This window comes from Pteropus medius, unplaced genomic scaffold (assembly GCF_902729225.1).
Source record: "Pteropus medius unplaced genomic scaffold, Ma_sr-lr_union100, whole genome shotgun sequence".
Lineage (NCBI taxonomy): Eukaryota > Metazoa > Chordata > Mammalia > Chiroptera > Pteropodidae > Pteropus > Pteropus medius.
Window position 1 is genome coordinate 5,716,962 of NW_024349796.1, and position 17,445 is coordinate 5,734,406.

The 17,445-nt window shown below is 50.0% G+C and overlaps 1 protein-coding gene across 2 annotated transcripts in view; it reads left to right on the plus strand.

The window, feature by feature from the left end:
- Positions 1 to 17,445, plus strand: part of ITPKB (inositol-trisphosphate 3-kinase B) — a 91,869-nt gene that overhangs the window by 29,564 nt on the left and 44,860 nt on the right. The window lies entirely within an intron of this gene.

Below are 17,445 nucleotides of genomic sequence, written 5' to 3' on the forward strand. Positions count from 1 at the left end.
CTACTTTTTAAAAGAAAAGTTGTATTACTTTCTTGGTCACATATAATTAAACTGGAGATCTAATTTATTAAGAATTAATCATTTATAATTGATATTTTATGGCCTGCTAAACAGATTTTTCTGAAGTGCTTGCACTGGTAATAGTCTACACATTAGTTTAGAAGCCCCCTTTTATCCTAGTGCAAAGTATGCTGAATTCAGCCTGAGACTAAATTATCAAAAGTTCTCAAGTGTCTGAACAAATAGTATTAGAGCCTGTCACTCTCACTGTTTGAGGTCGAGAGAAATACAAGCTTAAGTCTGATGGCTCTGGATCTCGAACTGGTACCCTTTCCAGTCTGTCCGTCATGTAGTGGGCATTGTCGCCTGATAAACGGAAGGGCATATCATATATATATATATCATAGATATCATATATATGTAAATGATACATATACACTTATACATACATACACATATGTAGCTTGTGTGTGTATATATATATATATATATTAGCCCTTACACAAAGTTAACTAATAGTGGGACCAAAGTTGCTTCTGGAGGTGAGAGAGATGGGGGAAGACCTAAGATTCGCTCACTCTGAGAATTCGATCGGGCTGAATTCACTGTCCTTCTTTGCAGTATGGAAAACGGGCTGCTAAGCTATTAGTATAAACATTAATAGTACAAACACGAGCAAAACGTGGTTAGCATGCCACAAAATGCCAATTGTAAATTATTCCTAAGTCTTAATAAACTAGGTCAGCAGGCCTAGATCGTCCTTTTCAAGTCTCACGAAACTCCTACAAAAGAGGTATTCTACCCATTTTCGAAATGGATATATTCTACCCATTTGACAAATGAGGAAACCCAAATTTAGATCAATTCTCCCAAGACTACGGAGCTGGCAAACAGCGCTGGGACCTCTTCGCTCACAGGGTGCAGCGCCGACCCTCCGCACGCCCCACCTGAACGCTTCAGAACAAACGCTTAAAGGAGACTCTCAGCCCCCCTCCCCCGGCGCTGCAGCCTCCGCCTCCCGCGCACCGCCCCCGTCACGTGACCCGCGCGGGCTCGCGCCCGCCGCGGAGCATGCCGGGAAGCGGTGCCCCCTCCCGGGGCCGCGGGCTTCCGCGCGTGGGCGGTGGGCGGGGTGCGCGGGAGGCGTCCATGCTGGGGGGCCGGGGGCCAGGGGCCGGGGGCCGGGAGCTGGGACTGGGGAGAAACCGCGGGGAGGAAAAGCGCCCTCCCGGAGCCGGCTCCTCTCAACCTTCCTCCCCCTCCCCAGGCGGTGCCCCCGCCTCGGCCCACCGGCGTCCGGCGGAGCGAACCGGGCCGAGCTGAGGGCGGAAGGACCTCTGCTCTGTTGGTTGATTGTAAACAACTCGAGTGAGAAACGAAGTCGGGCCCGGTCCCCTGGGTGCCCGGTGCAGGCTGCCGCTAGCGACTTTCAGGGGAGGCTCAGCCCGTCACACCCAGGGGTGCTAGCACTCGGTTTTTCTCACGCTTAGGTGATACGCGTGCAATCTCATTTTTCTTGCAGTATCTGCACCTTTTTTTCCATTTCAGCTACTCAGACATTCCTCCAAATCACTTTTACTTACACACGCACACTTAGCCCTTGGCAAGCGAAATGGAATCTCCCGGTCCTTGTCAGACCTCAATGTTTAAGCTGCTGAAACACAGGGCATATTTGGTTTAGATATTTTACTGTTGTGAAAATAAACCACCTCCTGCAGTTACACTAGCTCAGATTTTTCTTTGCTAAGGTCAGTGTAGATTACCTAGGGGAGAGAAAATGTTTAATTAGAAAGGAGTAAAATTATTCTAACTCCCAGTTCCTTGAAGTTGGGAGGAGCTAGAAACCACTATTGGAATGCAATATCTCCTGGCTTCTGGTGATTGACTTTCCTTAAATTAATTTTCTATTCTTAGCACACTGCCCCAGGTTTCCCAGTTAGTTAGTACTCCACTCTAGTCTTAGAGGGATTGAGACTGGCAAAGGGGGGGAAGCGCCCTGTTAATTGATCGTCATTAGCACCTGCCCAGTAAAGAGACGGGATGTTGGGGATGTCGTTTCGTGGGTTTCTTTGAGCCTCATGATTGAATTCAAACTATGCTCTTACTGTGGTTAGTTCATCTCTCTCTAGCCATAGTACCAGTTGCTTCCCTTCTTTTTGACATACAGGAACGTTCTAAAAAGGACATGGCCAGCCCAGCAGGAGGTAATTCTGGGAACCTCACCATGATGAAATTCGGGGAGCCACCAAGTTGATCTTTCTGTTGGGGAAATAATTGCCCTGCTCAATAAATACCTGAAGTAGTTTTCTTGTCTCTTTCTGTTCCCTGGTATTCTCTCTGGTCTTAGGCAGCATTTCCTGCCTTTTCTGATCCTCTTTGTGTGAGCATAGGTGTTGGAGGAGGAGGAAGATTTCTGATAAGGGAGCAATTAGCAGGAAATAGCTATTTGGTATTGATTGTTCTGCAGAATTAGGGGTGTGGATGGTGCTGATGCTGTTAGATAAGTTAGAAGCATTCAGTTGGTCATGACATTGAGCCCTCATATCACAACCAGGTGAGTTAATGAGTGCCGGGTCAGCAGCGGGATCTGGGTGGACTTCCCCACAACTACTCCCTGTCATGCTGACAGGTTACTGAACAGGTCTCTGTGTATTGGTGGAGCTTACGAGAAGTCCTTGGAGAACATGGGGAAAGTGAAGTTCTTGAAGTAGGGCTGTTGTTAGCCAGAGGTTAGAGCCCACAGAGTTAGATAAATTCTCCTGTTGGGATTGTACTTTCTGTTTTGTGGCCGTGGTACTTCTAAACATAGGAGTTCTGGGCTTTTACAGCCCGCAGTCTTGCCTGCAGCTCACACAGACCCTGCGTGGCTGGCTTCTGATCAGGGTGCCAAGAGCATTTGAAGTTCTTGGAGGTGCGTTCACATGAAGAATTGCAGGCACTGTGTGCTGCCATGTAATACCCTGGATAATCTAAAATCCAGAGTCCAGGGGAAGGCTGCAAATGCCGACAAACCTAGATCCAGAGAAATCCAGACTTTACAAGATAGTGAATTTCTTCTGAGGTCCCCAGCATCTCTTGTATTCTGTTCCTCTCCAGCTCCCCACTCACTCTGTGTCAGGTAGGTGGTATCCAGCACTCAGGCAGTGTAGGCTGTGGGAAGAAGGAGCTGGAGTCAGAGGCTGGGTTTCAACCCTGGCCTGGCCAATTACTGACATCATTTTAGGCAAGGTACTTCTCTTCTGTGAAAATGCTCCCTGCATTGGGTTTATGTGGGGACAGAGTATGAAAGCAAAGTACCTTGCCTTTACGGTAAGTGGTACTAAGTGTTTTTATGTTTTTAGATTAATGAGGCTGCGCTGGACTGCATGCTGTGGAGAACATCCAAGTAAGGATTGCTCTCAGAAGGCTGACAGTAAAGATGATAATGGCTGACCGTTGAGCGCTTAACACGTGCCAGGCATTGTTTTAAGTGCTTTGAGTATTTTGGTTTGCTTAATCCTCATAATGGCCCTAAAAGTGGGACTTGGGAGGCGGGTAAGTGCTCTTAATAGGTCTTTTGCAGATGAGGAAACTGAGACAGAGAGGTTAGGTAACTTCTCCAGTGTCAGAGAAGATTCTGATATGTGATCACAGGAAGCCAGGCTCCAAAGTCTGAGCTCTTAACTGCTGTGCTCTACCCTGCCTCTCAGTGCAGGCCATTAGATCAGGAAACCGGCGTTGTCAGCAGCCTGCGGGTGCCTGGCAGTGCCGAGACCCTCAGAGGTCATCTTCCAGGCGTCCTGCCCTTGCGCCTTTCCTCACTCTGTCGCAGTGCTGCTGGGCCCAGGAGGCCGCTGTGTTCAGCTTTCCTCCTGAACAAACGGTCCACTGAGTACTTTCCTCTTGGCAGAGACCTTCCCCTCCCTCCTGGCCCGATAGGCCCTGATTATCAACGTGTTAGAAAGCCAAGGCTGTTCTTTATGGAGATGGTGGGGGCGAGGAGGCCAGAGGGCCATGGAGAGTTCAAGGAGCCCAAGGAAAACTTGACGCATTGTTCTTTGCCCGGCAGCTCTTCCCTGGGTCCCCCTCAGCTGTTGTTAGAGTTTCTAGATGACACTGGTTTGATACTGGTTTTCCAGCTCTTTCCTGAGCTGCCAAGCTCAACCTTTTTGATTTTAAGCAAATAGTGCAGCAGGTTGGGGAGGGCGCCAGCTCGAGATATGGGCAGAGTTGCAGAGCGGTCGCTGCCCGGGCTCTGACCGCGGGCCTCCAGCAGATGCGTGAGTACTGAGTCAGCGGGACAGGATGCGAAGGCAGGTCCGGAGCTGAGCTCTAGCTCGGGCCCAGTGGGGAGGGGTTTGCCCCATCAGGACGCAGCTTCCCGGCTTCCCGTAACCTCCTGCAGATGACGCCTTTCCAGTTGCTCCTGTGACCTCAGTCAGCAGCTCCCTCGCTTGGGGATTGGTCACCTGCAGGTGGGGTCTTTCTTTTCCAGTCTTCTCCAGCTGCAGGGGAATTAGTAAGAACCCTGTCAGATGTGGGTGTGCGGTACCTGTGCCCTGGGCCTCTGTCTCCTCCAGTCGTGGTTTAGCTGGGCCCTGCCCTGGTTCTGCAGAAAGGCAAGATGAAAAGGCACATACTTTCCAGCCTCGTGATTCTGGAAGGCGCTGCTCCTCTAATTGGCTCAAAGCATCCACACTCTCATTTCAGAGAGGATTCTGGTCAGCCATGCGTTCAGCCTTCCTAGCCCTGCCACTGTGCCCTGAGGTCAGCTGTGTTCAGCCCAAAAATGAACTGTAACTGCCGCTTCAGGAGCCTTGAGTCGGTCGGGGGCCTCTCTTCATCCTTCGCATCAACAGATTTCCCAAATGCAGATGCTGCGGAAACAGAACTCCAACAGCATCTGCCCCCGAGGAACCAGTCAGCGTGGTGATTCCCCTTGGCCTCCTGACAGTTACATGCATGACATGTAGGGGACAGAAAACAAGATTTAACCGGTGGGCAGACAAACCCAAAGCTGCCTTTTAGCCTGCATACTGTCTTGTCCTGGGGCAGTGTCACATTCCCTCCATCCCTGTGTGGCACCCTGCTTCTGGGTCTGGTGGCTGTGACTAGAGCTGCTCAGGAAGGTTTTAGCTCCTCTCTGGGACCGCTGACATCCAGACGTAAAGGCACATCTGTTTTACTGGCTGTTCGTTCTCAGCCTGGCAGAACCTTTCCCTAGAATGGTCTCTGAGGGGTTCTTCAGCTTCCGTGGACACGGAGAAGGCACTTTGGGTAGGGGGTGATGGGTAGCGGAGGCCTGGCTACGTCACCAAGCTCTGCCTGACCTTCGGTCTGGTTTTGGCAGTTACTTTCCTCCTTGAGTGCTTGGCTTGGGAAAGGAAGGCCCGCGGGCCGGCTGCCCCTCTGTCCTAACCCCTCGGACCTGCATCCACCTCTGTGAGTTCTCCTAGGAGATTCTAACCAAGCCTAGGTGAGTGCCCTGGCATGGGGCATGGCTGGTGCCCCAAGTGCCACGCGAGGCCAGAGAACTGTGGCACTCCTGGGGCAGCTGTCAGTGGGAGAGTTCTGGGCTCTGTGCTGAGGCACTGGAGAGTTTTCTCTCTCACACTTATGCCACCTAGAGCAGGTTGCCAGCGTCTTCAGGTATAAAGAGAGCCCCTCCCCTGACTTCCAGTCAGTAGGCATGACAGGGAGAAGAAATAGTTCCTTTCATGGCTCACGCCAGGGCTATGTCTACTTCGTAAGTGCTCATTCACGTAAGAAGGAGAAAGTGTATTTCCCATATGTTTCTGCCCTGTGTATTTGTGATATTTTCAGATTTGCTTCTCAGTGGAGAAAAGGGAATGATACTTAACATTTGTTGACTATTTGCCAAACACTACACTGTGCCCTCAGATGCATTATGCCTTAATCACACTTCATGGTGATGATTTCCATCGTCTGTCAGATAAGGAAGCAGATTCAGAAAGGTTAACCAAGTTGTGACAGGCACGTAGCCTGAATCAGTGGATTTCTTCCTGGACCTACCACCTGTGAGTCGACGCTTGCCCACATTTTCTGGTTCGGTGAACTACATTATATTACTGACACAACACCGCCAAATTGAAGTGAACCAATTTGTTTAGGGGTTGCTGGTTTGATTTTTTCCCAGAGGCCAGGATGAATGAACTTCAGGGTGGTGGCCTCTTTTTAATTAGGGACACTATCTGTCCTTCCTGTAGGAAGCTGGTATCATTGAGCGTGATCCATGCTGGGGATGTTTTCCTGGGAATGGGGACAGGTTAGGGGGACTCCCCGTAAGGGGCCGCAGGAGGGTTCAAGCCTAAGGTGGAAGCTCGGACCACATAACCTCTGCAGCGTCTCAGCTCTGAGGTTCTGTAACCTTAGTAAGTGTGATGAAAACTCAGGAAACATAGCCCTCACTGGATGCTAAGGTGTTGTGGTGGTGTTTTTTTTTTTCTTCTTGTTACTTGTTTCACAAGCAGTGAATTCTCCAGGGAAAGTCACTCATCTTAGTGGTCACTTTGTCTCCAAAGAGAGAACTAATGCTTCATTTAAAAAATGTGTCCCTAGGAACCAGGAGAAAGGACCAAGCCAGGCCTGCTACCGTTTCCTCTTTAAGCCTGGGCCTCATCAGAAGTACAGCTGGCGTTTGGGGTAGTAGAATATAGTTACTATCTACCTGCCAGGGTTGTTCGTTACAACTAATGCTAGTTGCCATCAAGCACCTTCTATGTGCCAGTTCAATTCTCATTTGACCCCGCAGCGAAACTATGAGGTAGATATTATTATCCCTATTTCACAGATATGGAAGCTAAAGCTATAGAGATAGATAATTGGCCTAAATCGCACAGCTAGTAGTTGGAGAAGCCAGGATTTTAACTAAGCATATCGAATTCCAAAGACTCCCAGGAGGGGCAGTAATGGGTGGGTGACGGGCTAAGCCGGGTGCCTGGAGAGGAGCCGGAAGGAGCGGGGTGGACGAGGAGGAATTAAGGGGAGTGAGTACTGGAGGGCAGAGGGGCGGGCCTGGAGACCTTGGTCTTTTCCCCGCTCTGCATTTTCTCTTCTCTTCCCGGTCCTGGTCCTACGTTCCTTTCCTCCCTCTGCTCCCCTCTTCCCTCTTCCCCCCTCATGCTACGCGACCGCCCTTGCACTGGGGGTCACTCGGGTGGTGGGGGCCCCGTTCCCCTCCTCCTCTTCTTTCCCACGTGTCCCTCCCGTCCTTCTCCCTCTTCCTGTCTGTCAGCTCCCAGGAGGCCGGGTGAGGATGAGGCAGACGGAAGTGAGGGGAGCGGGGGAAGCTCTGCAGGTGATTAGGGCCTGTTGCAGGGGTGAGGAGGGCGGAGAGAGCGGCAGGCAGGGCCACGCGAGGGCAGCTGGGCTGGGTTAGAGGGCCGGGAGACGCCGGACTGCTGCTCACGAACTTGAGGTCGAACCCCTCCCACCCCCGCAGTCTACCATATGAAATTGCTGATAAACCAGCACCAGCCTCACTTTGCACAATGGCTATCTTTAAAACCGAAATACGGACCTTCGTACTCTTTCTTTATTGATTTTAGCCCAGCACTTCAAGTCAATCTGACTCCTCGTTTCTGTGGTTGATCACATTGCCAGCCCTCCCAGCTTTCTGAGAGGGAGGAGGAATGAGGAGACAAACACACTGTCCTGGCAACTTTTTACCTCTGGACCTGATCAAACCACTTCACCCAGTGGTTTTCAACGGCGGGGGGTGATTTGGACCCCCAGAGGACATTTGGCCATGCGTGGTGACATTTTTGTTTGTCACAACTGTAAATGGGGGCGCTACTGGCATTTCGTGGGTTGAGGCCGAGGAAGCTGCTAAACGTCCTCCAGTGCACAGGAGAGCAAAGAATTACTCTGTCCAAAATGGCAGCATGGCCAAGGTTGAGAAGCCCTGAAGGCTGAGCCTGGGTTTTTCAACTGCAAAACGAGCGTAATGACACACCTGGCTCCCTGACCTCAGAGACGCAAATGAGATAAGATATGTGAAAATACTTGGTAAAACTGTACAGTGATATATGGGTACGCAGTTCACCCATTTATCAGTTACCATTGAGGGCACCCCATACCAGTTAGTGCTGTGGCTGTTCGCAAAGAAGTCATTGATAAAACGATTGTCTAGGATTCGACTCGTGAAGGAACCCTTGGAGGTCCCGATAGAAGCATTCTCCAAGATTCCTAAGGGTCCATTATCAGTAGTCTCCAGGCTGTAGTTGTCCAAACAGCTTCGAGAATATTCAACCATACTGTGACGCAGATTTTATTTCTTTCTTTTCGTGCCACTTGTCGAGACCCGAACACATTTTTTATGGAATTCCTGGTTTTATAGCCTGCATCAGAGAAATGAAATCATTTTATTGAGACTTTTTTCTTACTAAACCTATTTCGACTGCTGGTGATTTCTGCTTTTCCCTGTAAATGTTCACAAATCACTTGTTCTGTAATCCAGCCCTATGTTTGCCAATTGGAAGTGTCCAGAATCTCATTTGGCCAAACATTGGGCAAATGTTTACCCATCTTTAGTTCTCTGATCCTTCTCATATTCTCTGTGCTATCTTGACGGTTACTAACAGTGGTTCTTTGAACACATAGTTGAATTATTTTATGGCTATCCTTGAAGACAAGGTGTGCTGTGAGAACCCACGGTGGCTGGGGCCAGTGGATACTTTGAATTCTTTTAAAAGCACCAATGTGGGGCTTTCTGTGTGAACTTGAATTATCCAGGAAAGGGGAATAAGATACCAATTAACTCCCTGATGTATATCAGGGGTCCCCAACCCTGGACTGGTACCAGTCTGTGGCCTGTTAGGAACCAGGTGAGCCAGCGAAGCTTCATCTGTAACTGCAGCCGCTCCCCGGCACTAGCATCACCACCTCAGGTCCTCAGGCATTAGATGCTCATGGGAGCCCCGGTCCCCAGTGTCAGCCCATGATGTTAACTCATAAAAGGTGGGACTGGCTCCCGTGAACCACAGCAGTTTAAACCATAGATCGTGACCCTCAAATGGAGGTCAATTTAGGTGGTCAAACCAATATGTTTTAATGAAATAGAATATAATAGAGTAGACTAGAAACATCAGAGTGCATTGCACAGAGCAGTGGTAAGTACAGTTTTGTGAAGCTTTTGTTTTCAGTTTTATGTGTGTGTGTTTGCATTTGAGAAAACACCAGGGTGTGCTGTAAGTTTGATTGCTTACAATAAGTCACAATTAAAAAGATTGGGAGAGCAGCAGGCAGTGGTCTCCACAGACCCATATCGGAAGTGGTTCTAAAATCTAGACATTACATGCTAGAATGGTGACTCTTAGGGGTTCCCTAATCTCCGTGTGGTAAAGAGGTTCTTGGCGTCGCTTTAGAATATTCAGTTTAGACCAGCCAGGAAAAGGCAGGACAGGAGGAAAGGGATGTGGAGGGTCCTGACTACGTTCAGATGCCCAACTCAATTTTAGTTCATTGCCTTCTGAGCTCTGCTTTTGGGCTCCTGGCCCTCCCTGTTCCTGACAGCAACTGCAGTCCAGCCTCTGGGACACAGGCCTCTGTGCCTTCTGTCCGCAGACGTTGACCAGAAAAGTCTGCGGAAACAGTGCTGCCTGAGAGGGCTCATGGGTGCCCAGATGAAGGCAGCACCTGAGTCAGGACCAAAATGCCTGCTTTGTTCCCTAAACGACCGAGCTCTATCACAGTGGGGTCTGAGGCATCTGGTCAGGGATTCCAGCTGAGGAGGGAGCCCCCAGGTCCAGAAGACTAAAGCCATGGGCTTAGGAGCCAGATGTTAAGATTCTGTTGTCTGCTGATGTGCTCGTTAGGAAAAGGAGAAATGAGAGGCAAGTGTTCACGTTGGCAAAAAACTCACACAGTGTGGGGCCTTTCTTCCTTTCTTCCTTTTTATAGAAGTTGGCATGTTTCTCAAACCTGAATATTTATATTATATTTTGGTCATGAACAGCCCTACATCTGAAGGATAAAGCTCTTGAACGACGTGCTCCCTCCAGCTGTCTGCCTTGGAGTAAGCCGGGGGGTGATTTGATGCGACTTTCTTTACTGACAATGGCCGGCTTAAGCCCGTACAGGTAGGTATTGCCTAGACCCCAGGCTCTCTGGAGGACTTAGGATCTGGAGGCCAAGTTCAGCTCAGAGACTCTGTGGCCGGTTGATGTTGAGGATTCCAGGGCTGCAGCATGGGAATACTTCCTTTCGAAGCTGACCCCTTAAAAAGTGATTTCCACTTTCCTATTTATTTAAAGAGGCTTTTGGATGTGTGTTTATGAAATCTCTTCCCGCCATCTCATGTGACTTGGGACATAGCAGCTGGAATGATGTTCTTTTTACCCAAATGGAAAGTTGGGCCGAGCTCGGACCTGGGAAAACTTGAAGAAGTTAAGAATCCAGGCAAGCCGCATTTTTTCTTTTAATCATGCTGCGAGGTGGCCTAGTGTAATGGAAAGAGTGAAAACTTTAGTCAGATGACTTAGTTCGAATTCTAGCTCTGCTCCTTGCGCGTCGTGCTGAATTTCTTCTCCTTAATAAAACCTGATGGTTTTAGGGTTGGGCGGTGCTCCATGAAAAATAGAGACCTAGTACCTTGCACATAATAGGCCCTTGATAGATACCGATTTCCTCCCAGGCCTGTGATCCTTGTCTCCTTGGAACTGTTACTTTTCATCACTGGCCCTCAATAGGTCATCTATTTGGGCTTCAGCGGGTACCCAGGAGCCCAGAACAACGAGCGCTTCGGACTCTAGGTGGGCCTCTGGATGAGCCTCTGGGGACCCACTGAAACCTGCTTCAGGACCAGGGCTGATGCAGCCTAGTGCTGCTCCCGGCGCTCTTACCATGCTTTTGGTTTGAAGTCATTAAAATCGAACCCACCAAGCACAACGCAACAGGGAGAGACGGAGGCAACATCAAGGGGACATTTAGAAGCAGAAAGCGCAGCTATGACTTATTAGGGAAAGTTGAAATGGGCAGAGAACAAAGTTTCCCTGAGACATCAATCTGAGGACTAACAGTCTCTTTTCATCGTTCCTACACTAAAATGATTTGCTCTTCTCTCAGCGGACCTAATGCACTAGCCAAAATACCATTTTTCAAGTGCGGGCGCGGGAGCTGTCTGCTAATTCTAGGTCCTCCCCTTCCTGCTGCTGAGTCAGACCCGGGCGAAGGCATCTATATACATTTAGGGGATTTTCTGGGGATTTCAGAATGCCTGCTTGCTGTGTATGCAGAGCGCTCCTCAGCCGGGCTGGGCCACAGCCTGCCTCCTTCATTGGAAGCCTTATGGCCTGACGTTGGCAAGAGAATAGAAGAGATGGATCTTACAAACGTGTCTAAAGTTACTTGGAGGAAGAGACTGTGCATCCTTATCCCCAAGGAGAATAAACTAGGTTTTTAAAAACTGTGGTAAAAGACATATACAATTGATCATTTTAACCATTTTAAGTGTACATTTCTGTGGCATTAAGTACGTTCACATTGTCGTGCAGCCGTCACCACCACCTAGCTCCAGAGTTTTTTCATCTTTCCAAATGAAAGTCTGTGCCCGTTAAACAGTAATTTCCCACTCCCCTCCCCACAGCCCCTGACTGCCACCGTCCGACCCTCTGTCTCCAGGAGTTTGACTACTCTAAGTTCCTCCTATAAGAATCATGTATGTGTCTGTCCTTTTGTGACTGGCTTGTCTCACTAAGCGTAATGTTCTCAAAGCTCATCCATGTTGTAGCATGTGTCAGAATTTCCTTCCTTTTTAAGGCTGAATAACATTCCACTGTATGTATAAACCGCGTTTTGTTCATTCATCCGTTGATGGCACTTGATTGCTTCCATGGTTTGGCCATTGTAGAAAACTAGTTTTGACATGTCGAGACAAAGGCCCACTTTCCCTGCTTCCTCGAGAGGTAGACAAGTTGAATCGACAGCACTCTCTATGCGAGTAAGTGAGGTATGTGTCCGAGTGTCCTTCTGTCTGTCTGAGTTTATGTAAATAGTTAGGATATGAAAGTCCTGTTTTATATCTAGGGGAACTCTCCCTGCCCACCTGGCTTGTCAGAGACTCTTGATGAAAGGGTAAACAGGAGGCACGAGTGAGGCCAGTACTGACGGGAGAGAAGACAGGTGGCACGCTCCTCCCCTGGGTCCTGGGCGACCCAGATGGAGTTTCGTGCCCTGAGCAGCCTCTCCCTCCCCGCCTCGCCTCTCTCTCCTGCACTGGGGCGACCTGTTTACTGCAGGGCCCTGCAATGGTGGAGGCGGTGGGAGGTCCAACCTGGGAGCCTGCCCGTCCAGGGCCAGCATCAGCTCGGTCATTTCCTGGTTGTGTGACAATGGCTAAGTCACTTAACCTCTCTTAGTCTCAGTCTTTTCATATGTGTGTGAGTATTAAACACAACTCATCAAAAACTGTTAGCCCAATACCCGACTTATGGTATATGTTTTAAAAAAAAAAAATCATCCCTTTTTCTTCCCTTCCCTATCAGATGGGGTGTACCTTGCCAAGAAGACCTTGTTTTAGACTTATATGGCTCCCAAGGCCTAAGCAGGGCCTGGCACACAGCGGCAGCTGCCAGTTGAAGGCTTATTAACACTCTGCTGGACACCACGTGTGAAACAAACACCATTCCACAACAGGACTTTGTGAAAACGTTACGAGCAAACGTAGCACCGGTGGAATGGGTGCAGGGTGTCCTAAGGGAATCACTTTGAAGAAAGGTATCATTTATTTGGATGGGTAAATTCTGGCTCGTTTGAAAAACAAAAACCTAATCCTGGCCTCATTTTTTGGTCATCGCCTCCTTCTCTGTGTGTGGAGTGCTCTTAAAAGATTATTAGTTGGAACTTAAAAAATAGGCCAGTTGTTAGATGTCTTGGCAAGAAAACATAACCCAATGGCTTTAGGAATTTTTATAAAGCTAAACATCTCTCCTTGGAGAGAGCTGTTTTGATCAAGCGTCACTAAGTACCCTGAGGATTTGGAGGACGAACTCAGTCCCAAGCTGCGGCCACGGCATCCAGATGTCAGTTAAATAGGGAGGACTTGTGTGATGGGGGGATGGAAATGAATGGTTGGTGATGGGAGCCAAGAAAATTCAAATCATTCTTTCTGGACCCCCTCCCCCGTCTTCACCCCCAGCCGAGGGCGTCCGTCTTTGGTTTGGCCAATGAATCATACCGGCCTTCTTGGGTAGTTTGCAGCCCAGGCAAAGAGAAGGGTGCAGGGGTTATTGATGGGGTTCCAAACACCAGGAGAGAGGCAGAGGAGAAAGTTCCCATGTGCCCCTGCTGCCGTCGGGTTGCTGAGCAGCTAAGACCTTCCGCTCTCGTCCTCCCAGCCCTCATCATTGTCTAGCGCCAAACATAGCAGAACTGGGGTCACTCTTCCCTTCGTCTTACGTAGAACCCTAAACAGATGGGGCCTTTGCGGCAGAGCCTGGGGCTTTACATTCTGGGTTTCCAGGAGCAGCTCTGGAACGCACGGCACCTGTCACATATCAGGACTGCAATAAAAAGGGGACACTCTTCTGGGACCCCCAAGGGCTGCAGGAATCTTTTTCATAGTAATGTCACTAGCCTGATTTGTCACTTCAGGGGACTCAAATCATTGCTTAGCCTTGTCAGAAGGGTTAAGCCCAGTTTTTTGAATTGCCTTGGACGTGAGCCAGACTTGGGATTGGCTTCCACCTAGGTCTGTTTAGTCCAAGGGAAACCTTAGGCAGATTGGGGACTTTCTTTCTCTTGTTTCTTATTAAAAATAGGGGGAAAGGGTTGTTGCAGCTGGTCCTGGCAGATTCCTGGTTCATAGGAGCAGCCGTTCCCTGTCCCCAAATGCCCGTGGGACTTGGTCTGCTCCTCGGGGAGGTCTGAGCATGGTGTCTTTTGACCTTGGTCTCCTTTGCCTTGAGCAGAGGGCCACTTATGTGTGGAATGACTGGCATTGCCCAGGCTAAAGGACCTGCCACTGCTGGCTTCTGTGTGACCCTGTCACTGTACCAGGCAGGGCCTCAGGAGGGCCAGAGGCACCGTGTCTCCAGGTGAGTGGAGCTGGTGACACTGGGGTTTCAAGGAACCTTCACTTCTGCTGGCCTCAAGTTGGCAAGTTCAGAGCGGATTTTGTCTCAGAGCTCACTCACGTTCCTTTACTGTGGGTGGCACCACGGTTTCAGTGGAGAACGCTGTTCCCGGGCTGAAAGGTAGGGTGTTTCCCAGGCTGGCCCCAGAGCTGGAGCACAGACAAGGGAGCTGGGTGTGACATGGGCTTAGGGCATAAGACCCATCAGGAGACCCCAGGCCCTACTGGTCCAGTTTTAGGCCCTCTTTTGGTGGCTCAATATGGACAGTGAGTGAGATTTCTGTTTGCCTCCAAGGATGGGAGTCGTAGACTCACGATGCCAAAAGATCTCTCTTCATGAATAATTTATGTTTCTGTATCTCACGGTCTAAATATTCAGCAGCATTCTGCCCTAGTTCTGCCTTCTTTCTTTGACTAGAGATTACTTTGCTCCACTCTGAACTTATTTCAGCCAAGTATAAGTGATGCTATAGGAAGATGCCTTTTTTAGGGATTCCTTTTTGCTCACTGACTACAATACTGGAGACGCAAGGCAGCCGATGACTGTGCCATCAGTGAGGCGGGAGTTGGTCCGAGGCGTCCACACTGCCTGGAGGTGCAGACTGGGGCCAGCCACGCCAGGGGGCTTTCGCTGTAACACACAGTCATGTCCTCCTGAGCAGTGACTCTTCCTTTCCCTACACGCCCTTTTATATCTCACCCTCTGCTCCAGTCCCTCCCGTCGCCAACTAAGTGGCCACATGTAGCCCCCAGGGCACGGTGGCACGTCCTCACTTAACCATGCAGGACAGCCCTTAGGAAGACTGGACACGCACTCAAGGCTGTTGGGATGCCCTTTTCTGATGTCGTACACAGCTCCGTATTGCATTTCAAAAAGCAGGCTTGATCGGACAGGAGGCAGGCGGTCGGGGGCTAGCTTTAGTACTGGGCCAATATGGAGAGTACAATGGCTTGTTGTCTGTGGTGTGAGGTCTCTGCTGGGTTAGAGGGCATGTCACACCACAGGCCGCAGGAGGATGGGCCTGTCCCAGGGCGGGAGAGGCAGTGAGGGAGCTTTGTGTTTTCCTTCTGAGCTTAGGGACGCTTGAATGGTCTGATCCTTTTGAAATTTCCCACTTTCCCAAAGCCCAAGGTGGCTCTCCCAGCTTTGGCCTATGACATACTTGAGGGGACCCAAGTCTCGTCATAGTATCTCTGTGAACCTTAGGGAATTTTTCCACTTCCTTTGGTAACTAACCACGACCTCCTTTTCAGTCAATACCAGACATACCCAGAAATGAAATTTGGCCTACTGCGTGGCTAAGGATTGGAGACATCCTTCAGCAGCCAGAGCCTTGCTGTTGATTCAAGGGCAAGTGCTTCTGTGACCTGCTCCATCACCTCAGTACAGCAGACAAAACTGGTTGGGAGGCCTGCTCGCCCTCATGGCTTTCTCTTGGGTTCTCTTGAAGGTCCTTGCGTGCGTGTGGGCCTGTCTGCCATGCTGAATGGGCTACTCTCTTTCCTGCAGCAGCTTGCCCTGTTCATCTAGGGCGGGTGTCTCTGTCCTCCCCCACGCATCACCCCGCTGCCTACACCTGTCATCGGCTTCTGGGTTGCTCCCTGTTCATCTGCCCGAGGAAAGCCACTTCCCAGATACTGCCCATCAGCCCCCTGCTCTCCTTGCTGCTCTCCTTGCTCTCAGAAGCAAGCTGCTTTTCTTCCTCAGATCTAGAGCCTCATGATCAAGAAAGGGGATTTTTTTTTCCCACTTCTCCAGTGTCTTTGAGCTTTGCATTAGTTCATTTTATAAACACTGAACTAAACACGTGTTGCATGCTAAACATTCCAGCTGAGCGAGACCCAGCGCTTGCTCTGGAGGAGTTAGAGGTGTAGCTGGTCACGGTGATGTGCAATCATCACAGAGCCAGGAGCGGCAGAGGCAGGGCGTGGCAGGGACGACTTCTGCCGCAGGGTGTGCTGGGACGCCCCAGGTGAGAGCTGTCCGTGAAGGCGTCCCAGAAACAGGACAGTGACACAGGTCGTCACTGTTAAGTTGGACTTCAGTGGCCAGACAGGGAGGGAAATAAGATTCCAAGCCGAAAGATCCAGCAGCCAAGGGACCTGAGAGAATGTGGCGGGACCGAGAAATGGTGAGTAGGCTGGTGTCACCAGAACTTAGGGGCAGGGTTTGAGGAGAGCCAGGAGCGTGTGTACCAAGTGTCCTGTCTATAGAGCTGAATTTTGAAGTGCCACACTTTCAGGAAATTAAAATATCCTGTGGGTGACAAGAGGACGTGTCAAGTTTTAAAAGTGGCATCGACAAGTCTGGGTATAGAGAAGTAACCCTGGTAACCTGGACTTCCGGCTGCCTCTCCTACCGTCTTATCCCCTTTAAGGGGCCGTGTCCTTCCTGGTGCGTGGACAGCTACCTCCTTCCTCCCCACCGTGGTTTCAGTGTCTGCTCAGGCTTTAAAAGGGACACAGAAACCAGTCGTTTTTCCTGTCCCGGTGTAGACCCCGTGAATCAAACTGATGTTGCGTTCCATACTCTGCCACCCCAGGAATGGGCCCCACGAGCGCGGATAGTGGAGATGGGAAGCAGGTGCCACAGAACAGCACGTGGCCTCAGTGCACTGGACTCTGAGTCACTCCCGTCCCCCCAACCCCCACCCTGCCCCATGCCTGCAGGAAAGTCATCAGGGCCTCTGCACCTGCGTTTTCTTTAATGACTGCACCTTCTGGAGTCTCCATGAAGAGCAAATGAAATACTGCACAAGAATATCATTTTAAAAGCTTGAGGCCTGAGAGCCTCACATGAATTTCCAAAGGGTCAGCCTCCTCTCTTACAGAAAAGACTTTCTGAGAAGGGCTCCGAGAGGTCCCGGTCTTGCTACAAGAATGATTTGAGTTTGTATGGACTGTGTCTGTGGGTGTCCCTCCCTGATTTAAAAAAAAAAAAGTGCTACCTGTTGTCCTCCCCTGCCCTGCTTGCTGGCAGAAGGGCCGCTCCGTGAATCCACATGGAGGCACTCCACGCAGGCTTCCGAGAGAGGACAGTGGGGTCTACAGGCTGGCTGTCCCTCTCCTTCTGGAAGCCTTGTGACAGGCAGGTGGAGGACGCCTGGGAACAGATGAGCAAGAGTATCTCCTGCTGTGGGTTCTTTGGGGTGATCCTGCGTTTGCTTCCACATTCCCTCCTTGTAATACTTGTACTGGTTCCATTTCATTACTATTTTATTCCTAATGGCCCTAAAATCGATACTTCATGCCAAGGGTAAGAAAGAATTCTCAGTTGGTGAGAACTGGGTGCTGTAAATGGGCTATTTTTCTACTTGTTCAAGTTCATTTACTCTTTGTTTTGGAAATTTCCCCGAAACTGGAAAGCCAGATGT